The sequence below is a fragment of the Podarcis bocagei genome, assembly GCF_964188305.1.
Source record: "Podarcis bocagei genome assembly, chromosome: 1".
NCBI lineage: Eukaryota > Metazoa > Chordata > Lepidosauria > Squamata > Lacertidae > Podarcis > Podarcis bocagei.
In genome coordinates this window covers 36,493,603-36,520,677 of record NC_138125.1, presented here as the reverse complement: position 1 = coordinate 36,520,677, position 27,075 = coordinate 36,493,603, and the positions used below count along the sequence as shown (strand labels likewise).

The 27,075-nt window shown below is 41.0% G+C and overlaps 1 protein-coding gene across 11 annotated transcripts in view; it reads left to right on the top strand.

Annotated features, from left to right (window-relative positions):
* The window catches only part of NPAS3 (neuronal PAS domain protein 3), a 637,639-nt gene that overhangs the window by 143,613 nt on the left and 466,951 nt on the right, over positions 1-27,075 (top strand). The window lies entirely within an intron of this gene.

Genomic DNA, 27,075 nt, shown 5'->3' with positions numbered 1-27,075 from the left:
GCATCCTCAGAAACTCTGCCGTCTTTGAAACACTGAGAAGGTGCAGGGTGAGGCAGAAATTGGCAAAAATCACCTCCCCTTCCACTTCTGCCAGCAGGACTCTCTGAATAAGAGACTTTCTATGAATAGAAGGACCACTCCTGTTCTTCGAAGGCTAAGGTTGGACCAATGTGCTCGTTCTCATTATTAAATGAAACATATTTACTGATTTATCTTGTTTTCTCTATCAACAAATGAAGCTGCACCATACCAAGTCTGACTGTTAGTCCAGCCAGCCCAGTATTGTTTTCTGATAAACTGTGGGTCTCCCAAGGTCTCAGGAAGAAGCTTTTAAGGCTAACTTCCTGGAAATGATAGAGGTTCATGCTGGGTCATTCTATATTCAAAGCATGAGCTCCTCCATTGAGCTGTGGGCTCTTCCGCTTTGTTTCAATGTTCCAATAGTTGAAAGCTTAACATTTTTAATAGTTCAAGTTATTTCATGTTGGGAATAATATTACAGGTCAATTTAATATTGCAACGGGGGTGAACTAAATAGCCAGGTACAGAGCAATATAGTTGAACATTGCAGAACTAAGCCTTTAGACATGTTTAAATTATCCTGTTGTCTCTTTCTTTACAGGCTTTATTTCATCCCCACACCTTTCTTTTCCTCCCAAGTGAATATATGATTCTTTTGTTTGTGTTTTGGTGAGTTACTGAGACTCACATTTTGCCTAGGAAGAAAAAAACAGAGGAGCTTACTTTGCAGTGAGCTTTTGCTTACAGTGAGCACTGTTGCTAAATCTGTTTTCTGGATGAGACTGTTGAAAAGATCCCTTAGTTTAAAAGATTTGGAATAGCCTTTGATTTGGGCCATTTAGAGCTTGAATTTGTGCTGTGAATTTGGATTGCTGTGCCAGCTGTGTTCAGTCATTTTATACAATATGTTGGTCCTATATGTCCACGCTGAAAGAAATATTTTGTTGTCCTTACATTCTAAGTACTGGGGTGTATTTTTTAAAAATTTTATTTATCCTTCTCCATTTTTAGTCACATTTTTGTTGCAAATTATTCCGACAATTGAGAATAAAATATAACATTTAGCTGAACCACAGTTTATTAGGGGAAAGGTACTGACATTATTTAAATTATTCTGAAAGCTTTTTTCCTATGTGTGCTGAAAAATTACCCTTTTCCTTAAAAACAACAACTCCCCTTTGGGTTGTTGTTGCTGCTGCTGCAAGAACTGTTTCATTAAGAGCTTACGTTTTAGTGGCTACCTATTTATATTATCGCAATACTTGTTAAAAATAGAACTAATCACATTGATAACTTAAGTAAAGTCAACACAGCTTTTTTGGAAGATCTGTTTATTTTTCAGCTGTTGATTGAGTGATATAGTACTTTCTTATTGAAATGAAGACCCTGTCCCTTTTGGCATTGATTCCAAATCTTTGGCTACAAAGATATATTTCCTTCGAAAACATTAATAATGTCATGTTTCTCTAGGAATGTGTAGGTTGTAGAACATTGCATGAAGTATGTTGAGATTCCAAGGAGTTGATTGTGTGCGGCTCTACTAGAGTCCAAAAAACTTGCAGAAGGAAGTAGTCACATCCACCATGTTTATTCTGCATCAGTACTGATGCTATAAAAGTATAAAAGCATTCAGAAATATAAAGCCTTATAAAACCCTCAAAACTTGCACCAAAGTTCTACTGAATCAGTCGTTTGGGCTGCCAACAAAATAAAATGTCAGTTCAAAACAACAGTCCAATAATAATTCACCTTTGCCTGATCTATATATTCTGTTCTTAACTTTCATGTGAACAATGTAGTGAAAGTTCTTTCTTTAATTCTTTGTTTAATGTACATATTATATCATAATGATCAGGAGGTAATATTCATTATGGTGAATAGGGAAGCAAGGGGGAATTGTGTTTTTTTCCTGCCCTAATTTGAATAAAATCAACTACAGCTTCAAGTGTTGTTTTTAAAATTTTCAATATATAAACATTCTGCTACAAGGGCAAATGTCACTTATTCGCTCCCATTGACATAATTAGCTCAAGTTCAAAGTACTAAGAATTTTAATTTTTTGTGTAGCTATTGTACAATTTTGGAAAATGTAAAAATTGTTGCTTAGTTTTTAAACCTGATGCTTATAATCACTGCTTCTTTTGCAGTGAACTTACATTTGACTGGCAAAGCAAAAAAAAACCCTGTATGGTCGTGTACGTTCCATTGAGTTCAATGGAATAATTAGTAAAATGCAGTGGAAACAATGTATTAGCAGGTCTGGATTTGTAGTGAATGTCATCTGGACAGTGAAGCCCAACTTTGATTGTTTGACTTATCTAATGCATGCTATGACTTTTATATCTATTGGCTGCAGTTAGAAACTGGACTGATGGAAGATAGTTTAAGCTGAATGGAAGACAAAGATTGTCGTCAGCAAAGCTCTGTTATAAAGACAACACTTCCAGTGCTTAGTTTTGCCCCTCCTGGTCTTTTAGGCTTTCCCCCTTATAGTTAAAGTAACCCTTACTGATAGCAGTTCCACATAGGAAGGAACAAAATGGCCCTGCCCATTTGATATGCATGTTCCCAGAGCAGTTTGGAATCATAGCATGGATAAGTGGCTCCCATATTGCTGTGTCCTACCATCCAAATTTTTCCAACCCAAAACTAGAACATGTGTCTTCCGGGATGCACTCCCAGGTGAATCATGTGACTCACGCCTTGCTTTTGCCCCATAAAAGCACTTTTTTGGGGGGAAGAATGTGATGCGAGAGCTCGGCTCCCAAAGTGGCTGTCAAGATCTTGCACGAGTAAACAGGATAATAATAATAATAACTTTATTGTCAATGTACAACCTGTGTACAGTGAAATTAACGAAGCCTAACCGAGCCTCCCCCCCAAACACTCACTCTCATTGCCCTCTGTGTGCTTATCGCACAACACACCACCTTGCAAGTCATTTTGCGCTATGTTGTTTTCCGTTCAACAGCCTAACAGCCCATGGACAGAAGCTATTTTTTAGCCTGTTGGTACAACTGATTATACCCGAGGGTTATACCCGATTATGCCCGAGGGTAGAAGATTAAAGAGCTGCTGGCTAGGGTGTGAATCATCCCTGAGAATTTTTCTCGCTCTCCTAAGGCAATGATCCCTTGCAATGTCATCTAGCGGACTCAAGGACATAATTCCCCAGTCTCTCCAGATGTCCTGCTTTTTCCGGGGCACTTGGAAAGTATGCTGTGTTTAAGTGTGTACATGTGCCCTTAGGCTTTGGACTTCTAATAGTGCACTTTTATGCATGCCTATCAAGGGGTAAAGTCCCACTGAATTCATTTGGGCCTATTCTCGGGTAGGTGAGAATAGGATTGCAGTCTTAATTGCACAATGTGTAGCTTCTTCTTCTTGTTGTTGTTTAGTCGTTTAGTCGTGTCCGACTCATCGTGACCCCATGGACCAGAGCACGCCAGGCACTCTTGTCTTCCAATGTGTAGCTACTTTGTTCAAATGGCCTTGATATAACTTGAAACGTGTCAGGACACTTATCTGCCACTCTAAATAAATAAAAAAAGTCTACGTTGCTACTCAATTTATTGTTTGCTGTAGCAAATAATTTCAAGTTGCATTGGTTCAGGCAATTTAAATTTTATGTTTAGCAGTCCTAGTAGGTACTGGTTTCAGATGGTAGCTAGCTCTGTACATTTGGAGGTTGGGAATTATATGGATTTTTACTCTACTTTTTACCGCTTAAAAACTCCTGGGTGTGTTTGCATAGGAGTAAAACATTCAAGCTTCTTTAGTAGTTTGATCATTTACTAAGATTATTTCTTAATAATAGCCATAAACTATACTTAAATGTTTTGGGAAGATGGGGAACTCCAGAGTTTTAAAGCAGATGGGTCTGAAACAATTATGTGCCACAGGGGCAGTGAGTAAATTCTGGCTTCCTATGCCCATAAAGCCCTTTTCTAAGAGAACATGTAACCAAACAATCTAGGCAGTTTCTTGCATAAAACATGAGTGCATACCTGATTCCCATTGGGCAAAACTCTTATTAAATGCAATATATTGTTGTTGAGAAGAAGCAGAAAAATATCGTATAAAAATAGCCACAAAAATCTCTCTCGCACAGTTTGGCTTAGGTTTAGATTTACCATTCTGAAGTCCTTTTTTTTAAAAACATATAAATGTGTGCAAATGGTGTTGGCTAGTAGACTCTCCATATCTTTGCAGACCATTAGGTGGTATCCAGCTCAAACAGAGAAGTTCCTGCTTCTTCCTCTTTTAGAAGCTGAAACCATCAAGAGAAGGGATTATTATCAATAATAATATATTTATACCACTCCTTTTTTCCTGACAGGGACTCAAGGCTTCTTACAGATAAAATAAGAACAGCTAAAAAGGGGGAGGTGTATTAAAAATCATTAATTGTTTAATTAAATATTAATTAAAAATTAAAACTGTATATAAATATAGGAAATCCTTTAAAATTTACAATAACAGCACTATGTGGCCACTTACCTCTATGAAAAAAAGCCATGTGAATGGGCCACCTAAGAAGCCAGTTCAAAAATGGGTTCCCATTTCCCATGATAATTCTAATTGATGATTGCAGGAAGAATATCAAATTTTTATCTCTTAGGGATTACGTTTGCCAAGAATCGAGAGCCTCCTCTAGCGCTTGGCTCAGCATGAGAAATGAACTGCAGGCTTATTTTATCAATACATCTTCTCAGAAAGGTTTGAATGTGGTATGTTTGGCAAAAATCTAGTTAACTATGTGGTTAAAAACACAATTTTGAAAAATAACCTATGATAGGGCACTATCCAGCACATGTGGAGAGAATGCTATTGTGAATCTGACTAGTCATTGTCAAAACAGGATGCTGAACTAGATACGTAGGACTTTGATCTGATCCAGAAGGGATGCTCTTATGTACTGCACCTAGGTAGATTTTTCTGTCGTTACTTCAGATGTGTACAGTGGTGCCTTGCAAGACGAAATTAATCCGTTCCGCGAGTCTCTTTGTCTTGCGGTTTTTTCGTCTTGCGAAGCACGGCTATTAGCGGCTTAGCGGCTATTAACGGCTTAGCGGCTATTAACGGCTTAGCGGCTTTAAGAAAAAGGAAACAAACTCGCAAGAACTCGCGAGACGTTTCGTCTTGTGAAGCAAGCCCATAGGGAAATTCGTCTTGCGGAACGACTCAAAAAACGGAAAACTCTTTCGTCTTGCGCGTTTTTCGTCTTGCGAGGCATTCGTCTTGCGAGGTACCACTGTACTATTTTTCACTCTTTGACAGATTAAACAATAGAAGCAGCTTCCAACAGAGACGTTTCTTTAGTTTCTTCCTCTGTCTGTTTTCATCTCTTGAACAAAATAGCTTATTGCAGATTAGCTTTGCCTATAAGAGGCTGCTGTTACAAGAAGTCTTTTGTTTGGCATGTTTCCTGGTTGAGTGTACATGGCCACTTGCCGCTTGATCTTTGCTGTTCCATGAATGTCCAAGCTGCATCTGTCCTGAAGAGTCAAGAGAAGTAGATCAAATTCTGGCTCCAGTAATAGCCCAAGTCTAATCTGCTGTTGTGTACATACATATTGTGTAATTATTGTACGTACAGTTGCCTACCTAATATTTTATTGTAGGCAAGCCACTACCTAGAAACAATTCCTTAATCTGTGAATGCAGAAATAGCATTTCGAACTGGAGAAATGGCTAAGGATCAGTGGCAGTGCACATGCTTTGCATTCAAAAGGTCCCAGGTTCAATCCTTGGGATCCTAAAATAAGGATGGAAACATCCCGTATGAAATCCTGGAGGCCAACCTTTATCAAGCTGGTGCCCTTCAAATGCTTTGGACTACAGCTCCCATCAACAGTCCAAATCCTTTGGAGGCCACCAGGTTGGCATTGCTTCTGTGGAGAATATTTAGCTAGATGAGCCGCTCAGTCAGTATAAGGCAACTTGCTGTGTTAGGTTTTTGACTTCACAAAAGAGCTACAGTACACTGCTCTGAAACTGTCTGTGATAGTTTCGAAGTCATGTAGATAGTGATTAAAGGACTGAGAGTGTTAAAGCACGGTAATCAACACACAGCTCTCTAATATGTGGTAATTACTACCATTTTGTGATGTGAGCCCTGTTGCTTTCAGGTAAATGAACAATGTGCCAGATGGCAGCAGTTGCCAATTTATTGTGCATTTTATTGTGAGATTGGTTATAGCAATAAAGCTGGAATAACTAATTTGTGTTCTTTTTATTTTACCAATCATAGGGGGTTGGTTGAGAAAAGAGGGGTAGAGACTTTATAAAGGAATCCCAGTTATGTGACAGTCACCTAGTTCTCTCTTGGTCTGTTTCTTTCTTGTTGTTGCTTTCTATTTGGACAGTATAACTACTTCCTTTTTCAGCAGCTTGTTAGTTTTCTCTCTGTCCCGCTTCTGCAGTGAGAAGCATGTAAGGAAGAATGAAGTAAGGACAAGAACCACACAAAACTGGGCTTAAGCAGGCCACAACTTCATAAGGTAGAACAGGGATGGGGAACCTGATGCCCTACATAGGTTGTTGGACTTACAACTCCCAGAGTCCCTGACAATTTTCCATGCTGGCTTTGAGGTTGAGGGCAGTCGGAGTTCAATATGGAACACCATAGGTTCCCTATCCCGGAGCTAAAGTTTCCATGAACTAGCAGTGTAAGAGCAGGGACTAAGAAATAAGGGAACACACCTGCTGTCTTAAGAGCTCAGCCTGCTGGACTAAAGTGAAATGGAATGGCTAAAGATTGCAGATACATTACCCAGCCACCCATTGGGGAGTGAGATGCCATGCTAGTGACCGGAAGAAAGCTAGTCCATGTCCTGGTCCCTAAGACATGTGGTATGTAAGGAACATGGTGGCATGTAAGGGACCCCACATGCATACCTCCTCCACCAGCTTGATTAGCTTTAAAAGAAGGTTAGAGAAATTAAGGGAGAATAAAGCTGTCAGTGGCTACTAACCCAAAAGGCTATGCCATGCCTTCCATGCTTGGAGGCAGTATGAATACCAATTGCTGGAAAGTGCAGGGGGGGAGAGTGCTGTTTTGCTCAGGTCCTGCTAGTGGGCTTCTCATGGGCATAGAGAGAACCTGGTCTGTGCATGGTGTACAGAACATTGATCAGAGTCTATTTGCATCACTCACAGACAACCCTTTGAGAAGTGGCAGTAGTCTCCTGAAGTTGCCATCCTCTTTTTGTTCATTATCCCAGCATAAACCTATTGAGCATCTGAGAGCCAAATTGTAATAATAGTAACAACAACAACATTATTATTGTTGTTGTTGTTGTTGTTGTTGTTGTTGTTGTTGTTGTTGTTGTTGTTGTTGTTATTATTATTATTATTATTATTATTATTATTAATACCCCGTTCATCTGGCTGGGATTCCCCAGCCACTCTGGGCGGCTCCCAACAGATTAAAAACAGAATAAAACATCAAATATTAAAAACTTCCCTAAACAGGGCTGCCTTCAGATGTCTTCTAAAAGTCAGGTGGTTGTTTATTTCCTTGACATGTGATGGGATGGCGTTCCACAGGGCAGGTGTCACCACCGAGAAGGCCCTATGCCTGGTTCTCCCCTGCCTAGAAATAATATTATACTGAGGATGCAATTGGTTTTGTAAAGAATTGCAATTTATTCTGGATATATTGTATACTTGTATTGTTGTTGTTGTTATTGTTTTTACAAATCACAGCTAAAGATTAATCAGTAGTTTATTTTAAATGTGAAACATGTTATTTCCTAAAATAGGTAGTAAATAAGCTATTGAAAGATGGAGGTATTTTCTAACCTTATTAGTCTACTTACCTATAAGTAGATAATAATTAAGATAAAGCCCATCGCTGTGTTAGTGCCAAGCTCAGCCATTCTGTTGTTTACAGTGCTTTGATTCTGCCTTAACTGAGAAGTTTGACAATAACAGCAATGGCAAACAGCAGGGCTCTGGCTCTTTAAGTGGCAGTAAAAAAATCTCCCAGTGTTTGCAAGTAGTTTTCTGGCAAGAAGAAGGATGATGGTATAATGCATCGCAAGAACAGAAGAATTGCCTTGTTTGATCAGACAAAGGTACTCCCAGCTCATTGTTCTGTTTCCAACAGTGCCAGTGAGAAGCTTCTAGGAGTTCACAAGCATCATATGAAGGTGATGACTGTCCCTTACTGTTTGTACGTCAGAGGTACAGTAGACAGCATCCGATCTTGGAGCTTCCAGTAGGACTGAAGTGATTTATCTTTTTATGGATTATAGTTATTGAAATTTTAAAATATGTGAATCAGGAAAATGGTATCAATACAAAAAAAGAGAGAGATGTATGTAGGCATAAAGAAAAAATAAAGCACCTGATGGAAATTACCCAAATAAAGATACTAGCCATACACTATATACAGGGACACCCTTAAGTTTCTGTTGTGGCCCTTACAATCTTAGGGAACTTGGTAAAATGGGCTTAATGAACACTTGGGCTTGGGCTTCCTTGGGAGGCTATTTTTGATGTTGGCACACCACTTTAATTGGGGTCTCTTGTGCAATAGATGGGCTCTCAAGTTTTGAGTCGTCTACATATTCAGGAAATCCACAAAGACGTAGATGGTTTCTACAAGATATATTCCTCAGAATCCATGAACTTACCCTCCGAGTTGTGCTCCTGTAACTTCATAATGCTCTTTAGTTTATCTTTCATTTTTTGATGCTAGGAAAGCCCTGATGCAGTTGTGTACCTTCAAATATACTAGGAGTAACTACAGTTCCCAAGTCAACTTTTTAACTTAGGACCAAGGCAAAATATAGTCTGGCATTCTAAAACAGACCTGCACTGCTTGCCTCTTACGGCTTATGGTTATTTGGACGACAGCCAAGCAACAGATCATCAGTCTGCAGAGAAAAAAGAAGTAGTTGCTTGCATGTTACTTTGATATTTTTTGTATGATATAGCCTTATGATGCTAACTTAGACTTGTTCCAAGTTTCGTTTTGGTTACTTAGAGGCTGCTGTTCCCTTAGGTCAGTATCACTCCACCATTAGGCAAGGGGAACTTCTGTTTTGCTGGCTAGATAATTCATTGGTGCTGCCTCCACCGCCACTGCTCTGTAGATCAAACAAAGAACAGAGACTGACTTGACCAATCACTAAAGGTACAGTGTGGTGTAGTGGTTAAGAGTGGTAGACTCGTAATCTGGTGAACTGGGTTCGTGTCTCCGCTCCTCCACATGCAGCTGCTGGGTGACCTTGGGCTAGTCACACTTCTTTGAAGTCTCTCAGCCCCACTCACCTCACAGAGTGTTTGTTGTGGGGAGGAAGGGAAAGGAGAATGTTAGCTGTTTTGAGACTCCTTCGGGTAGTGATAAAGCGAGATATCAAATCCAAACTCCCTCCTCCTCCTCCTCCTCCTCCTCCTCCTCCTCCTCCTCCTCCTCCTCCTCCTCCTCCTTCTTCCTCCTCCTCCTCCTCCTCCTCCTCCTCCTCCTCCTCGTCTGCTAACCAGGCTCCTGTTAGCATTTTTCTAGAGTGCTCTGAGATCTAAGCACATAGAAGCTGTGATAGTTTAGCACATTAGATCCCATCCCCACTTCTGCCCTCAAATTCTGTAGTTGCTTCATGTCTTGGACACTTCCGTTCAGATCACATTTTATTTTTGTCAGGAATGTTTTAGAGCTATTATTCAGAGCCAGACACTGTCCTTCTTGGCAGAATATGCAGATAGTGATGATAATCAGCTTTGTGTTTTTATAAACAACTGTGCTACAAAAGTTGCATCTCCAAGTTTAGTTGACAGATGATAGCATAAGCAGAAAATATGTATTTCCTTTTTGTTTTATGTTTCTGAGAAATTTAACCCAATGGATGCAGGTTTTTTTTCTGAATCTCACCGTTCAGTATGCTGCATCTCACTCATATTATACTGAATCTCCATGCATCAATCTGCAGCCTGGTCTGCCTCGAAATACCAGTTCCTGGGAATAACCCTTGGGGAGGGGCAATAGCTTAATGGCAGAGCAGTACTCAGGGGTTCGGGGTAGGGCTGGGAAGCCTTGTTATTCTGTGAACTGCCCTGAGACCTCTGGGTATATAGGGCAGTATACAAATTCAATAAATAATAAAAAATAAAGATCATTTGAAACCCCTGATAGCCACTGCCAATCAGAGTGGAGAATACTAAGCTCGCTGGATAAGTGGTCTGGTTCCATATGTTTATGTGTTCAAGACCACATACAGTGGTACCTCGGGTTAAGTACTTAATTCGTTCCGGAGGTCCGTACTTAACCTGAAACTGTTCTTAACCTGAAGAACCACTTTACCTAATGGGGCCTCCTGCTGCCGCCGCACCGCCGGAGCACGATTTCTGTTCTCAACCTGAAGCAAAGTTCTTAACCTGAAGCACTATTTCTGGGTTAGCGGAGTCTGTAACCTGAAGCGTATGTAACCTGAAGCGTATGTAACCTGAAGCGTATGTAACCTGAGGTACCACTGTATTGCTCTCATGTCTTTCTTGTTTCCCATATGCATCTGGTTGGCAACTGCAGGAAATAGGATGCTGAACTACATGGGCCTTTGGTTGAATCCAGCAGGACTTCTCTTACATTCATTATGCGTATTCAGAAGTATATTCCATTGGGCTCTCCCATTTACACTTAAGTAAAGTTACAGAGTCTTGGAGAGCATTATGTTTTTAACATGATTTGTCTATAATAGTAGAACATTTCAGTAGGCCTGAATGAGACCACTTTTGGTCTCTGAGTCTCAAGAGTTACCCTTTGATCCCCTCAATGGCTTTGTGCTCAATGCAAAGCTTGCTGCCGCCATAGGTCACCATTACTGTAGTGTCTGCTAATATCACAAATTTACATCATGGCTGAATATCGAAGCATGCTGCCATATGAAAAAACATTTGAGACATTTCTTTTCCTATCTTCTCCCATATTTTCTACAATAACCTCACATGCACCTCCTTTAGAAGGTAGCAGGGTGCTTTCTTCCATAACAGTGAGCCTTCAGTATCATCTGATATGGTTGGGTCAGGAGCCAGTGTGGTGTAGTGGTTAAGAGCGGTAGTCACGTAATCTGGGTAACCGGGTTCGCGTCTCCGCTCCTCCACATGCAGCTGCTGGGTGACCTTGGGCCAGTCACACTTCTGTGAAGTCTCTCAGCCCCACTCACCTCACAGAGTGTTTGTTGTGGGGGAGGAAGGGAAAGGAGATTGTTAGCCGCTTTGAGACTCCTGAAGGGGAGTGAAAGGCGGGATATCAAATCCAAACTCTTCTTCTTCTTCTTCTTCTTCTTCATCTTGGAAATCAATTTTAAACAACAAATCTTATATAAAAATCTCATCAATTGGCACAAAACATTTATCACTATTTTGCATTGCTAAAATGTCTTGATTACTTAATGAGGCTAATTATAATCTTAAAATACATATCACTCTATTAAGATGGAGTGTTTTGTGAGATTGAAATGTGTTATTTGATATTACTTGGGTTCCTGTTAAATATTTTCTAAGAGGTCTCTTTCTGCGGCTTAAAGTTGTGCCTCTCTTATCCTTATTTACCATGGATAGTCCCTGTCTTCTGGCACTTGGTGAATTTGTTTCTAGCTTGATGGTGAACTTCAGAAGCCCTGACCTTCCTTTTTTGTCTTTAAACCAGACATGGACCAGGAAGTCCTTCAAATAGAGGAATATCTTCAATAAAGTAGGGCACACAGACACCCAAAGTCCAACCAAATCCATTCTGAAACTAAACGCTTTACAATTCTTAGTGTCACCCAACTCTTAACTCAGACAGCCGCTCTGGAAGGATACCATGGTTGATGGTATCAAAAGCCACTGAAAGGTCAAGGAGAATGAACAAGGAGACATTTCCCTTGTCTCTCTCCTGACAGAGGTCATCGAACAGGACAATCAAATAAGTTTCTGTGCAAACACTGGGCGTAAACCCCAGTTGAAATGGATCTAGACAATCAGTTTTCTCCTGGATCTGGTCCACCACTACCCACTCAGGAACCATGCCCAAGAAGGAGAGATTGGGAACTGGCCCGGTAATTAGATTTTCCAAATTCAGGGAGGGTTTCTTGAGGAGTGGTTTTACCATTGCCTGCTTCAAACAGGCAGGGACCACCCCTTTTCATAAAAGGTAAAGGATGGCTGACAGTTAAGTCCAGTTGCGAACGACTCGGGGGTTGCGGTGCTCATCTCGCTTTACTGGCCGAGGGAGCCGGTGTTTGTCCACAGACAGTTTTTCTGGGTCATGTGGCCATTGTGACTAAGCCGTTTCTGGCGAAACCAGAGCAGCGCACGGAAACTCCATTTACCTTGCCACCGGAGTGGTACCTATTTATCTACTTGCACTTTGATGTGCTTTCGAACTGCTAGGTTGGCAGGAGCTGGGACCGAGCAACGGGAGCTCACCTTGTTGTGGGGATTCGAACCGCTGACCTTCCGATCGGCAGCATTAATCAGCTCCCTTGCCCAGCCAGCTGTCGTCTTGCTGCTATTTTTTTATCAATCAAGGGAGGCAGGAGGCCAGAGTGCAAGTGTTCACCCCGGCCAATTCAAGCACCTTGTCAGCGTTCTGAAGCCTTAATATCTGAAACTCTTCCAACGTAACAGGAGTAGACTTTGCTCTGGACACCTCTTAGGATTCATCTTCTGTTAAAGGCCCTGGCAGATGCAAAGAATTTTATTTTTAAAATGCTTTGCAAACACATCACAGTGAGCTACCAGTGGTTCTCTTATACTCCTTTCTGCCCAGAAGGAGCCAGTGGTTGGATTCTATGTAGTCCCTGAGGAGCTGCAGTGATGTTGCTTGCCACATGGGGCAGCAGTGAGCAGTTCCCAATAGTCACCTTTTCTTGTTGTCCACCAGGAATTTCCCTTGACAATTACTGTACACTTTTAATGAAATCCCTTACCGTACTTGCATTCCAAGAACACAGCAGCAGTTTTCATTGTCTACACAGAATATGTCCTTCCCTTATCTAAATTGAACACAAGTTCCTTAAGAACCATACATTTTCAAACAATTGTTTTTTTGTGTGTTTTATTTTAGGTATTGTGTTGCTAAACTGCATATAATCCCAAAGAGGGATACATTGTAACAACGAAGAGCATGTAACAAATATTTTAAATAAATAAATGTCAAAAAAATGTGTTTTCATAATAAAATGATTACACTACATTTCTAGCTTTCTGCCATCTTTTGTTTAGAAAGCAAATCGGCCTACAAATGATAGAAGCATGGGATTTCAAAAAACATCCAAAACCCCAAATCTTTTATCCAGCCCTTATTATTTAGTTGATATAGCTGTTGCATAATTTGAAAACTTTGAGGAAAGAAATGTAACATGCATCTCAAAATCAGATGCTGATATAACCTAAATCAAATCAAACACAATTTGATTCAAGAACAAATAATTTCCAGTTGTCTCATTGTCCGTACTTTAACTGATAATCCAGACAAGTCTGACATTACAGTGATACCTCGGGTTACATACGCTTCAGGTTACATACGCTCCAGGTTACAGACTCCGCTAACCCAGAAATAGTGCTTCAGGTTAAGAACTTTGCTTCAGGATAAGAACAGAAATCGGGCTCCGGTGGCGTGGCAGCAGCAGGAGGCCCCATTAGCTAAAGTGGTGCTTCAGGTTAAGAACAGTTTCAGGTTAAGAACGGACCTCCGGAATGAATTAAGTATTTAACCCGAGGTACCACTGTAGTTGTAACATAAAATTGGCCTTCTATGCAAAACTGACCAGCAAGACAAATCAATGACCATATCCTACCCAATGACAATATTACAATTTTTTCACAGGGTGAGGCATAGGTTCAAATAGAGGCAAATTTAAATATTATAAATTGAACTTGATATTAGAACTATATCTACTGAATGCTCCTTAGAGAGTAGTGTTCTATTTTCTTTTGAAGGGAATGTGAATCAATATAGTTTCATTTCATTTATGAGGCTTTGGAAATTCGCATTTTACAACAACAAAAATAATGTAGGAGTAGGGCAAATGTATACCTTCATTCTATTATATGGGAGTTGGAAATATATTGCATAGCTGCTTCCAGTCTTACACTGCTTAGGGTTTTTTGATTCTTTCAATTATTCAGAATATACTAAATAATTTAATATTTTAAATTTTAATTATCTGCAGCAATCATTACTTAGAGTTCTAAGTTGCAAAGTGCAAAACTTTAAAACTAAATAGATTCTCATGTACTTTTTTTACCTGAGAAATACTTGAAAGTATAATATGATGATTTACCCTGCAAACTCTTTCTTTCCCCAAATAAAATCTCCATTGAATTCTTTGACAAGGTAACTCTTATTGTCTATCTTCTCCACTTTCAGAAAAGTCACATAATATACATTTTCTTTTCTAAAACATGTTTTCTCTGTACATTTGTGGTGCGAGCGTGTGTATATTCTATGCTAAACAAAACAAAATGTTACTGGTTAATTTTACATAAAGCTGTGCAATTTGCATGCTTCATGTTGAACCTAATATTGAAAAATTGGGTTGTTGGGGAGAATTTCTTCAGAATTTGGGTTTTTGTTTTGTTTTGTGGGATAAAGTTTATTAGAAACTGAAAAGAAATGGGTAATTTATGTACAGTATCAATGTAACACCACAAATACAGGCCAGAATAGTAAGACTGAAGAAATACAACCTGTGCCGTGTGAGAATTTTCCCCATCCACTGGGACATTGAAACAGATTCTAAGGTGCACCTCTTGGATCACATACAGTGGTACCTCGGGTTACATACGCTTCGGGTTACAGACTCCGCTAACCCAGAAATAGTACCTTGGGTTAAGAACTTTGCTTCAGGATGAGAACAGAAATCGTGCAGCGGCGGCAGCAGGAGGCCCCATTAGCTAAAGTGGTGCTTCAGGTTAAGAACAGTTTCAGGTTAAGAATGGACCTCTGGAATGAATTAAGTACGTAACCCGAGGTACCACTGTACTACTTCGTTGCTCTCCATCCCTAGACTGTTTGTATCAAACTGGTTCAAAATACAATCTGCCAAGGACACCATTTACCACGTGAAATTCCATGCACATGACATGGCACAAGATGACAACTCCTGAAAGTCATTAGTCTTCATTACAGGGCATTAATAATAATAAATATTAGAATGTTTTCCAAGTATGCGGTTGAATGTGTTAGTCTATTATTGGGGATGAATGGACTTGGTTTTAAATTATATTTAAATAAGCTTTATATAAAAGAATGCAGACAATTGCTGCAACACCAAAACATATCAATATATGTTCTACAGAGGAGTAATTGCATGCAATATTTTGATACTGCGTATAGTGAGCTAGAATTAAAAATGCTTTTCGTTAAATGTTTTTCCCTTTGACATATTTATGCAGGTTAGTTACAAATTCTTGACTAAACATGGCACTTGCCTTTATCTTAGAGACCAACATCAGATTTTAATCATATTTTGTACCCATAGGGTTTTAGGTTTCCAACAGGCCACCTGTCTTAGACATTAAAAAAAAATAATCGCAGGACAGATGGGAAGGTGAAAGAACTTGTCCTTGGATAAAGAAATTCTTACACTGCATGAACAGTCACAGACAAGGCTACGCAATATATCACATACACATATACCCTATTTTTCTAGCATTGCTGCATCATGATTGCAATTTTCCCTTCAGTGTCATAAATACGGAATTCATTTATCTATTTTTTGAGAGAATAATTTGCAAAATCTGTCTCTTGCTTATGTGATCCATGAATCTGATGGAAAACACTGTCCAAACTGTATTTCAGAAACTAGAGTCTGTGCATAATGTATACATAACAAACCACCTACTGGTCCGGGGCTGTTCATTAATGACATGAAAGTCTGACCATCCATTTGTGCAGACCTCTTGACACCTGTTTGATAGGTGCAATATATTTTATTGTGAAAAATGTACAAGCACTAAGGAGAGTATTTGGCAAAGCATATTAAATTAGGGTTTGGAAAGCTGATGTTGTGATGTCTGTTGCCATATGTTGCTGAAGTTTTCTTTGAAATGTGTTCTAGCATGCCTTTGTGGGATGGGCATGGGATGAAAGAAATAGAGGAAACGGAAAGATCATTTATTTCACCCCCCTGTTAACAAAGTACAACAGACCCCACACCACCCCCAGATCAGATCAGTACAATTCAGACTGTAGTGTGTAAAATCAGAGACAATCTGCACCATTTCACTGTCCAGTGAAGGTCAAATGAAGTTATTGGGGGTGGGAGGTGTGGCAAGAGTGATATCAATTTGCAGAAAGTTGTGAGCCTAATGTTTCTTTGTTTTTGGACCAGTCAAAGGGTACAGGGGTTTATCGTTTCATTAATATAACCATGCAGTTGTTGGTGCAAGATCTTGTCCAACTTGCAGAGTGGCACCATTTAGCCTCCCAACTTTTAACGATCAGAATATGAGCATGAGTCAGTGCTGTTAAGACTTCTCTTGTTTTCCTGCTGAAGGGCTGTAGGGAGCTCTCAGTGGAAGGAGAGGCAGGACAGTGGAACCAAACATTAACCAAACAAGTGGAGAATTGCAGTTATCCATAAGTAGGGAACCAGGAAGGTAATAAAAGTTGTTGTTGTTTAGTCGTGTCCGACTCTTTGTGACCCCATGGACCAGAGCACGCCAGGCCCTCCTGTCTTCCACTGCTTCCCGCAGTTTGGTCAGACTCATGTTTGTAGCTTCGAGAACACCGTCCAACCATCTCATCCTCTGTCGTCCCCTTCTCCTTGTGCCCTCCATCTTTCCGAACATCAGGGTCTTTTCCAGGGAGTCTTCTCTTCTCATGAGGTGGCCAAAGTATTGGCGCCTCAGCTTCACGATCTGTCCTTCCAGTGAGCACTTAGGGCTGATCTCCTTAAGAATGGATACATTTGATCTTCTTGCAGTCCATGGGACTCTCAAGAGTCTCCTCCAGCACCATAATTCAAAAGCATAAATTCTTCGGCGATCAGCCTTCTTGATGGTCCAGCTCTCACTTCCATACATCACTACTGGGAAAACCATGGCTTTAACTATACGAACCTTTGTTGGTAAGGTGATGTCTCTGCTTTTTACGATGCTGTCTAGGTTTGCCATCGCCTTTCTCCCAAGGAGCAGGCGTCTTTTAATTTCGTGACTGCTGTCACCATCTGCAGTGATCATGGAGCCCAAGAAAGTAAATAAAAGTATCAAGTAATAAAAGTATCAAGATACAAATATAAGGTCATGGGATAAATTGCAGATCTTCACTTTCATTGTAAGACTACAGTGAGAAGCAGTCTTAGGGCAATCATAATTCTTGCATCTTTCTGTACCTATGGGACCGCCTCTCCTGGTATGTCCCATGGAGGACCTTACGGTCGTCAAATAAAAACATCTTGGAGATCCTGGGCCACATGGAGGTTAGGCTGGCCTCAACCAGAGCCAGGGCTTTTTCGGCTGTGGCTCCAATCTGGTGGAACGCTCTGTCACAAGAGACTAGGGCCCTGCGGGATTTGACATCTTTCCGCAAGGCCTGCAAGACAGAGCTGTTCCACCAGGCCTTTGGCCAGGGCACAACCTGACCCCCTCCTTTGGCAATCCTCACAGAACTCTAGCCCAATGGTTGCCATTAATTTGATTTGAACTTATTTTATAATGAAATGATTTTAGAATGTTGGATTAATTTACTGTTGTTAGCTGCTCTGAGCCTGGCTTCGGCTGGGGAGGGCGGGATATACATACATACATACATATATATATATATATAATTATTAAAGATACCAGACAAGTCTGGGCTTGTATAAAATAATCCCAGTTGCTCTCTTAATTGTTTGTGATGTTTCTGCTGTGGGGTGGGCAGTGGTGAGCAATTAAAGAATGGCAACACAATCTGGGTCTGATACCCCATTCTGAGATTGCCAAATTGTGCCTTGTGGCATAGATGCATGGCAAACATAAACTCACTAGGTAAAGCCTTCCAATCAATGTATTATCCATTTCTAATCCAATCAGTTTTAATTAAAATTCTTATTCTGAACATGTAATTCAACATGTAACATGTTATTAGCTGTAGTTCTTTAGTTCTGAGGTGGTTTGGTATTCAAAGAGATGAAGATGTTTTAGTGACTCAAAAAGAAGTAAAATAATTTAGATTTGGATTCTGTCCATGTTCTTTTTGGCTACCTGTTCCAAACTAGAGCTCACCCATATTACCTGCTCTCAGATCTTAAATATTTTCTAGAAAAGTCATGCATGGTATACTCATAATAGCTATAATGCCTTCTGTGTTTTCTCTCCAGAAGTTAAAAATGATGGTACATTGCAAGGGATGTGTGAGATTTCTTGCCTTGCTATGACCTTAATAAATAAGTTTGTTAAGAAATAGGTGGAAAGACAAGCATGGCTAATATTGAAGGACAGTATGCTTGTGCCTAATACATTAGAGCAATTGTTCAAGAATAATTCATCTATGCAAAGATTACCTCTGCAAGGCTGCCAAGGTCACTGAGACTTTGGATTATCTGCTGCATTAATGCTACTTGTGTATTTTAAAGAGGTAGCTTTCACTTGCCTTTACAGTTCTGTTAAAAAGTTTCAGGTATGTGTGTTTATTTTAATGTATTTATAGCACTTCTGTGTCTCTGCTCCTAATCCATAGGCTTCTAGATAAGGCAGTTCTGTTTCCCCCCTGAAATGCCACACTTTGTACCCTCACCTTTTAACGGTGTCCACATGGCACATTTATCTATTTGTGGGCATAAGTGTGGTTCTGTATGGATCTTATTTCTACTGACCTTTGCAAGCATTTTATTTTCAACAAAAACCAACTCTCTGTATAGCTATTAACTGTTCTCAGTTATTGTTACTTGATGTAGATTGCTTTATCTGACATGATCCAGTATGTGTGATATGAACATTTTATTTAGAAAAAATCAGTTAAAAAGGGAAAAAATCAGTTAGGCACATGTACAAACTCACAGAGTACCAAGAGAGGACAACTAACGAGCACTTAGGCATTCTGCCAGCACTTGATCATTAGAACATACAAACTGTGAAAATAAAATTTATCTTCAAATATATGAAAAGGCACTAGTAGGAAATTACAAGGAAAGTTAAGAACATCTGAGTCCTCCAAACTTCCAGGGCTGTGTTTCAAGTAGTTCCAAATTGCTAAAAGAAACTGCTACCCAAGCCTTCAGCCATAGCTACAGCAGGAGGTAGAAGCGGATGAAAGTAGCCTATCAGGGTAATGGAAGTCACTTTGACTATCAAAGATGACAATGAGCAAAGGAGCATCCCTTGGCAACGTGCCATGCTCCCTTTTAATTACGTTCACTTCCATGAAATATAAGGCCTGTGTCAATTGCCAATTTATACCAACTGAGGTTTGGGCATTTGATGAGTTGTGTGGGAATTGGTAGTCCATTCTCTTTAAGTCTGCTTCAGTGTTGAGGAATGTTGAACAACCAGTACTCTATTTACTTGTAGCAGCAGAAAGTTCATAACATGGAGGGAGGAATTCAATATTGTTCTAAGGCAGTCATTCTATCAGGGCAAGCATTTTGGCTCGCCAGATGGAAGAATCCCACTCTCCTCCCCTTGCATGCTGTTCTGGAGATTCTCCTGAACCTCCCCTGTGCCAGTTTTGGGAAGCAGGGGGAACGCAGGGGGAGAAGAGGGAGTAAAAGCCCTGTTGTGCAAGCGGAAGTCCTTGCATAGGACTTCTACTGATGGGACTCATTAGTTGAATCCCACCCAGAGGTTCTAAAATGTGGAATCTGACACTTATCCACTGGTTGCACATCACTTGTATTTTCTGTGTAGAGATGATACATAGCTTAAAATTTACATTTGGGAAATCTTCTGGAATACTGAGCCTCTTTAGCTCCCACAGAGCTACAGAGATGACAATGTTGATGAATACAGTGGTACCTCGGGTTAAGAACTTTCTTTCAGGATGAGAACAGAAATCACGCGGTAGCAGCGGGAGGCCCCATTAGCTAAAGTGGTGCTTCAGGTTAAGAACAGTTTCAGGTTAAGAATGGACCTCCAGAACGAATTAAGTTCTTAACCCGAGGTACTATTTCTGGGTTAGCTGATTCTGTAACCTGAAGCGTATGTAACCTAAAGTGTATATAACCCGAGGTACCACTGTAGTTAGGAACATAGGAAGCTGTCTGAAACCCAGATAGACTCAAATATATTCCATCTAGCTCAATATTGACTATATCAGGAATGGGGAAAGTATCTGGCTGTTGGGGCAGATCCTGCGCTCCCCCTCCCCGCTTCCCAGCTTAAGGTGGCTTCAGGTGGCTTAACTTCAAAGGAAGGAATCTGGAGTGTGTGGTTCTGCTTCTTTTCTTTTTTCCTTCTGCAGCTGCAAAAAATTTTTAAGGCAGGCTGCAAAATAAAAATGTTTTTTTTTAATTTATTGAATTTATATACCGCCCTATACCAGGAGGTCTCAGGGCGCTTCACAAAATCAAAATATAAACCCACAATATATAATCAAAATAAAAACGACAAGCCAAATGTTCCTTTGCAGAAACAGCATGAATTGAGCCGTGCCTTCACAGGAAGAGTGCAAGTCCTGTTTGCAGCTGGAATTGGCTCTACTTGGAGCTCCTAGGTGGAGCCTATCGCAGCAAGGCTTTCTTTTGGTGCCAGCTTTAAACGTTGCTGAATGCAAGCCCCACTTGTAGAAGAATAGACCCTTTTCAGCCCCAAGGCAGCATTCCTTTGTGTGGAATCTTCTGGGAACCTCATAGCAATGGTAGGCATATATAGAGACAAGAATTGGTAGGGAGGGAGCCAGATAGAAATACAAGGGCTGCATATGAATATGCCTGAAGATCTGTTTCTAACTAGTAGTAATAACCTCTAGGTTAAAAATGGAATTCATTCTCCTGAGTAGACCCTAGAAATGCCATAATTTGAAGCCTGTTTGCAGAACTTCTATGTAAGCTTACAGCCTCCTCACTTTCTGTCTCATTCTTGTGGAAGACCATGAAGTATATACCCTTCAAACTTGCTGGTGATTTAAAAAGGTTGTGTTGCTTTTATTATATGTTCTCCTATTTCCCCCTGATAGTTTTGTGCCTTTAGTTCAGTCATTTGCAACTGAATTCTTTGCTCTTGAGTGTTCTCTAGATGTAGAAGATGCTATTACAGAACTGGGTAGTGGCTGAGTTACTAGCAAAGACAGACATCCTGACCCTCCTCATAAAATCATGAAAACATCTCAGCTCATAGACACCTTGCTCTTTAAAAAAAAAAGGATGTAGAATTAGTTTGGTTAGAAAAGCTCTACACTGTTCATATATTATTTAATCTTATTTTACTTTGTACAGACAAGCCTATCTGGCCTAGTGTGAGGCTTCACACAGCCAATTACCTCAAGGTGTTTAGTTCATTTATTATTTAAAGCACAAATCTTGTACAGGTTGTCCATTGATGACCCTGCAAGGAGTCTATAGTAAATGTCTTTCATCACTGTTGCCTGACTCTTTCACATGGTCCGCCTGCTGAGCTGAGGAGACCAGGGCAAGGACTGGATTTGTGAGATATTAAGCAGTCCTACTGACTGTGTACACAGTAGAAATTCCACTGTTGGAAAGAGGCTGATATGCTGTTTAGACCCGTTCACCATAATTCTTTCAATGGCTCTCCAAATTATATAATGGTTCTTAAAATAGCTTAATCATGAATCAGCCTTTTCTACACATTCTCTCAGTATTCTTGAATACAGCTCCCAGTTGTCCAACCCCCGAGCCATCTGAAGGCAGCCTTGTATAGGGAAGTTTTTTTAAAAAAATGTTTATTGTTTTATTATGTTTTTATATATGATGGAAGTCGCTAGAGTGGCTGGGGCAACCCAATCAGATGGGCAGGGTATAAATAGTAAAATTATTATTATGGAATAAAAGGTAAAGGGACCCCTGACCATTAGGTCCAGTCATGACTGACTCTGGGGTTGCGGCACTCATCTTGCTTTATTGGCCGAGGGAGCCGGCGTTTGTCCGCATGACTAAGCCGCTTCTGGCGAACCAGAGCAGTGTACGGAAATGCTGTTTACCTTCCCGCTGGAGCGGTACCTATTTATCTACTTGCACTTGCATGCTTTCGAACTGCTAGGTTGGCAGGAGCAGGGACCGAGCAACGGGAGCTCACCCCGTCGCGGGGATTCGAACCGCTGACCTTCTGATCGGCAAGTCCTAGGCTCTGTGGTTTAACCCACAGCGCCACCCACATCCATATTATGGAATAAGATGTCCCTATTTTAATCAGGGAAATGTTGGAGGGTATGCCATCACCCTCAGCCACTATGGTCAGTGGTCACGGATGATGGGTGTTGTAGTCCAACAGCATCTGCAGGGGACACAGTTGGGGAAGGCTGTCATATATTTCCCACCTTTTAGCAAGCTATTATTTAGCATGTAGATATGATTTAGCATGATACACAGCTCCGTTTTCATTTGAAGGTTGTTTCTTCCATACGTAATACCCTGACATGTGGCTTTTTTTTATCCAGCAAGGCGCTCTCTGGATAACTTAGAAGCAGACTTGCTTAAGTAATGTGCCGATTGGAACTGATGAGTTTATATGCCATTAACAGTGTCTACCCCACACTGCAAGTGCCAAGTATTTAACTGGGGACTGGTACTAATTTCAGAGCTAATACTGAGCTGTTCCACATCACTGCTTTCAGCAGGTGGCTGAAACTGACAGTGTAAAGGGAAAAAAGTGAGGGGAAATTACCATTGTAGTATAGAATTTCTCTGATTGAATTGACTGATTATACTGTCAAAGGGGCATTGGGAAACTCGTGGCGCTTATGGGAAGAGGGGCTGGGATGACAGGATTCTTTTTTTAGAAGAGCCCTCTGACGGTTTTGCAGCAGCCAAATATTTCAAAAGGCTGCTAAAGCTGGATGGTAATTTGTTTTTTTTTAAAAAAATCCAGCACTTGTGAAATCTGTGTGTTCACTTGAGTCCTGGCCTTTAATAGTTTACATTCTGTATTATCCTATTGCAATTAATGCATAAATCATTCCCTGTTCTGTTGCGTATCAGGAGTCACCAACTTGGTGCCCTCTAGGTTTTGCTGGACTCCAACTCCCATCAGCTCCAGCCAGCATGGCGAATGGTCAGGGATGATGGGAGCTGTAGTCTAGCAACATCTGGAGGTCTCCATCTTGGCTTTCCCTGTTGTACATAATGCAGTTTCTCTTCTCTGCCTTCTTAGTTCGTACATAAGCATGATTACGTCATGCGTTACACAAATATGAGCAAGATTACAGACAATGTAGAAGACATTTTACTACGTTACAGTGTTGTGGAGGGTTCTAGGTAATAACATTTTAAAACAACTCACAGTGAAATCCTATACATGCCAACTAAGAACTAAGCCCCATTGAGTTCAGTGGGACTTGTAGGGTCGTGCTGTAATTGCCTATATTCTGCTTTAACATGTGCATTAATTAATCTATTATTATTATTATTATTATTATTACTATTTATGCAGTTTTAAATTACATTTGATTACACTTGCTTTCAATACATTTGTCTTCTCCTATCTGATTGTAGGTGGACTTCCCAACCCATCTTTCCTTGACATCCTATATTACCCTCTTTGGTGTGCTACAACTCCTAAATTTTCGCCTCTTTCCCCCTCTAATCTTAACTCTTATGTTTTGTTTGCTGGTGCTCACAGGTTAATCCTTGCTTGTAAAAGGTAAACGTAAAGGTACCCCTGCCCGTACGGGCCAGTCTTGACAGACTCTAGGGTTGTGCGCCCATCTCACTTAAGAGGCCAGGGGCCAGCGCTGTCCGGAGACACTTCCGGGTCACGTGGCCAGCATGACTAAGCGGCATCTGGCGAGCCAGCGCAGCACACGGAACGCTGTTTACCTTCCTGCTGGTAAGCGGTCCCTATTTATCTACTTGCACCCGGGGGTGCTTTCGAACTGCTAGGTGGGCAGGAGCTGGGACCGAACGACGGGAGCTCACCCCGCCGCGGGGATTCAAACCGCCGACCCTTCGATCGGCAAGCCCTAGGCGCTGAGGCTTTTACCCACAGCGCCACCCGCGTCCCCCAATCCTTGTAGGTTTATATTTATACCACTCTGTTTTAAATACCCTTCTAGTTGTTCCCATTCACTTATCACTATCCTTCTATCTGTATTTCTTATTTTAGCAGTCATAGTGGCATGCCGAACTTGCCACTAGGACAGCATTGATTAATCTAAGTCATCCTTTGTCAACTTCATGCCCTCCTGGACTACAACTTCCATCAGCCCTCAGCCAGTACATCTTCCAGTAACTTGTGTCTAGCATGTTACAATCCTTGTCCAATGCTTTCTGACTCCCACCAATCATCAAAGCAAACCATTGCTGGTTTTTTCTGCCCATGAATGATATCCCAAATGCTTTCAATTTCAAATCCTGGTCTTAAATCTGTTTATCCCAAAATCTGCACTAAGGCAGGCATTCTCAACCTGACTTGATTGTTTACTTCCTTGTAAATTGGGGAAATGAGGGTTTTTTAAAAAAACACACAAACAAACAAAAAACCACCAAACTATGAAGGTATTTCAGAAACAAAGTACCATGAAATCCACCCCTCCCCAAAATAATTGTCTTGAACATTTTCATACTGTATGTGCAAAAATCTTTCCCTTCTACATTTATTGTTTGAGTAATTTTTGAATGGTAATGTCAGAAAATGTACTCTTGGGTACTAACAATTTTAGTCCCTTTCCCCATCATTTGAATAAAGCTCTGACATTAAAAAAAATTGCTTCCCATGGCAAGCTACCACATGCAACGTTTCAGCCTGTAGCCATTTTTATGTCTGACTTCTGAACTCCTACAATAAGGATTTATAAAATCTGCTGACACCACCTTAGCCATAACATGAATGTCATCTTCATGGTACTAATGATAAATGGCATACATTTTAAAACATTTAAAATAATCATAGCCTTAAAGTGAAGCACATCTGGCTAATATTAATGGTGTAGGAACTGCCCAGTGTGGATCTAAATTATCAACAGTACAGAGATGGCAAGAGATAAATTGCATAATAAATTGTACATATTGTATTTTTTTAAAACTTAGAAAAAGATATCTATTCGTCCTGTTTATGCAACATGTCAGCTGCTTTAAAAAGATGAATAGTTCTGTTTTCAGATTTATTTGAAAAGAATGAAAGTTGAGCGTCCTGTAGTGTTGCATACTGACACTTACAAAGTATTTAAAGTATATGCATTCACGAGCAAGAGCGCTTGACTATTCTTTGATCAGTTTATAATCTTTGGGGGGCACAAACCACTGGGAATCTATATTGCACACACTCCATTGAAATGAATGACGTCTGGCTTGCTTTTCTGGACCAGCTTTCTAGAAATGAAGTGGCTCTTGGGCTAGGGGCCCTTTGCCTCCCACAGTGCCACCCCCGGTGACCCCAATAAGCTAATGAAACAGCCATGGGAAGATGAATCCTTTCCCCGCCACCTGCCCTTTCTGCTTTTCAAACATTTATACTAGGCTAGGGACGTGGGTTAAACCACAGAGCCTAGGACTTGCCGATCAGAAGGTTGACGGTTCGAATCCCCGCGACGGGGTGAGCTCCCGTTGCTCGGTCCCTGCTCCTGCCAACCTAGCAGTTCGAAAGCACGTAAAAGTTTCCATGCACTGTTCTCATTCACCAGAAGCAGCTTAGTCATGCTGGCCACATGACCTGGAAGTTGTACACCGGCTCCCTCAGCCAATAAAGCGAGATGAGCGCTGCAACCCCAGAGTTGGTCACAACCAATGGTCAGGGTCCCTTTACCTTTACCTACTTGACTGGAACTGCTCAGCTCAATGCTGTGTAAAAAAACATCAAGCAAAGTTGCAGCTGCCCACCATCTTTATTTCATCTGCAGAGCCAAGTGACAAGCTGAGCGCTGGCGGCTCACCAGCCTAGTAAAAATGTATGGAAAAGGGATGACATTTGCGTTTCCATACTAGGTGTGGATGCTGGGTTTAACAACCCAGTCTTACTCAGTGGCGTTTGCGTAGGATAATTTCCTGGTGGATGATGCGGCTTCCGGGAGAAGTGGCTTCCGGGTTCTGGCGAGATGCTGATGCTGCAGCCACTTCTCACTAATAATAATAATAATAATAATAATAATAATAATAATAATAATAATTTATTTATACCCCGCCCATCTGGCTGGGTTTCCCCAGCCACTCTGGGCGGCTTCCAACTGAATATTAAAAACAGTACAGCATCAAACATTAAAAACTTCCCTAAAGAGGGCTGCCTTCAGATGACTTTTAAAAGTAAAATAGTTGTTTATTGCTTTGACATCTGCTGGGAGGGCGTTCAAGAGGGCAGGCGCCACTACCGAGAAGGCCCTCTGCCTGGTTCCCTGTAACCTTACTTCTCGCAATGAGGGAACCGCCAGAAGGCCCTCGGCGCTGGATCTCAGTGTCCGGGCTGAACGATGGGGGTGGAGACGCTCCTTCAGGTATACTGGACCGAGGCCGTTTAGGACTTTAAAGGTCAGCACCAACACTTTGAATTGTGCTCGGAAATGTATTGGCAGCGGGGTGAGGAGGTGGTGTGGGAAGCACCAGCGGCGGTGCTGCAGAGATGAGGAAAAGCGGCAGCAACAGCAAGATCTTGTGAGATTTTTCGGGGTACTCGTGAGATTTTGCAGGAACCCGTCGCCACTGCTCCTGCTTGCTTCTCTGATGGGGATGGGTGGCACTGCGGGTGGCACTGCACCATTGGAATCTGCTACCCAAGGCAGTTGCTTCAGTCTGCCTCATGGGTGGGCCAGCTCCACTGGTGAGGTGGAGTTACAGAAGAGTAAAGTGTTGGTGAGGTCAGAGATGTGTTGATGTACCAGTGGAGCCAATCTGATGCTTTTGCCTATGCTGAAATGTTGATGGTATTGAGTATGTTTCATCTGGAGAAGAGATAATTAAGAGGCAGTTACTAGTGAAGGCTGAAGGGGACTAAATCTGTGAGAAGTTTGAAGAGAGGAAACCGATAAAAATAACAAAAAGG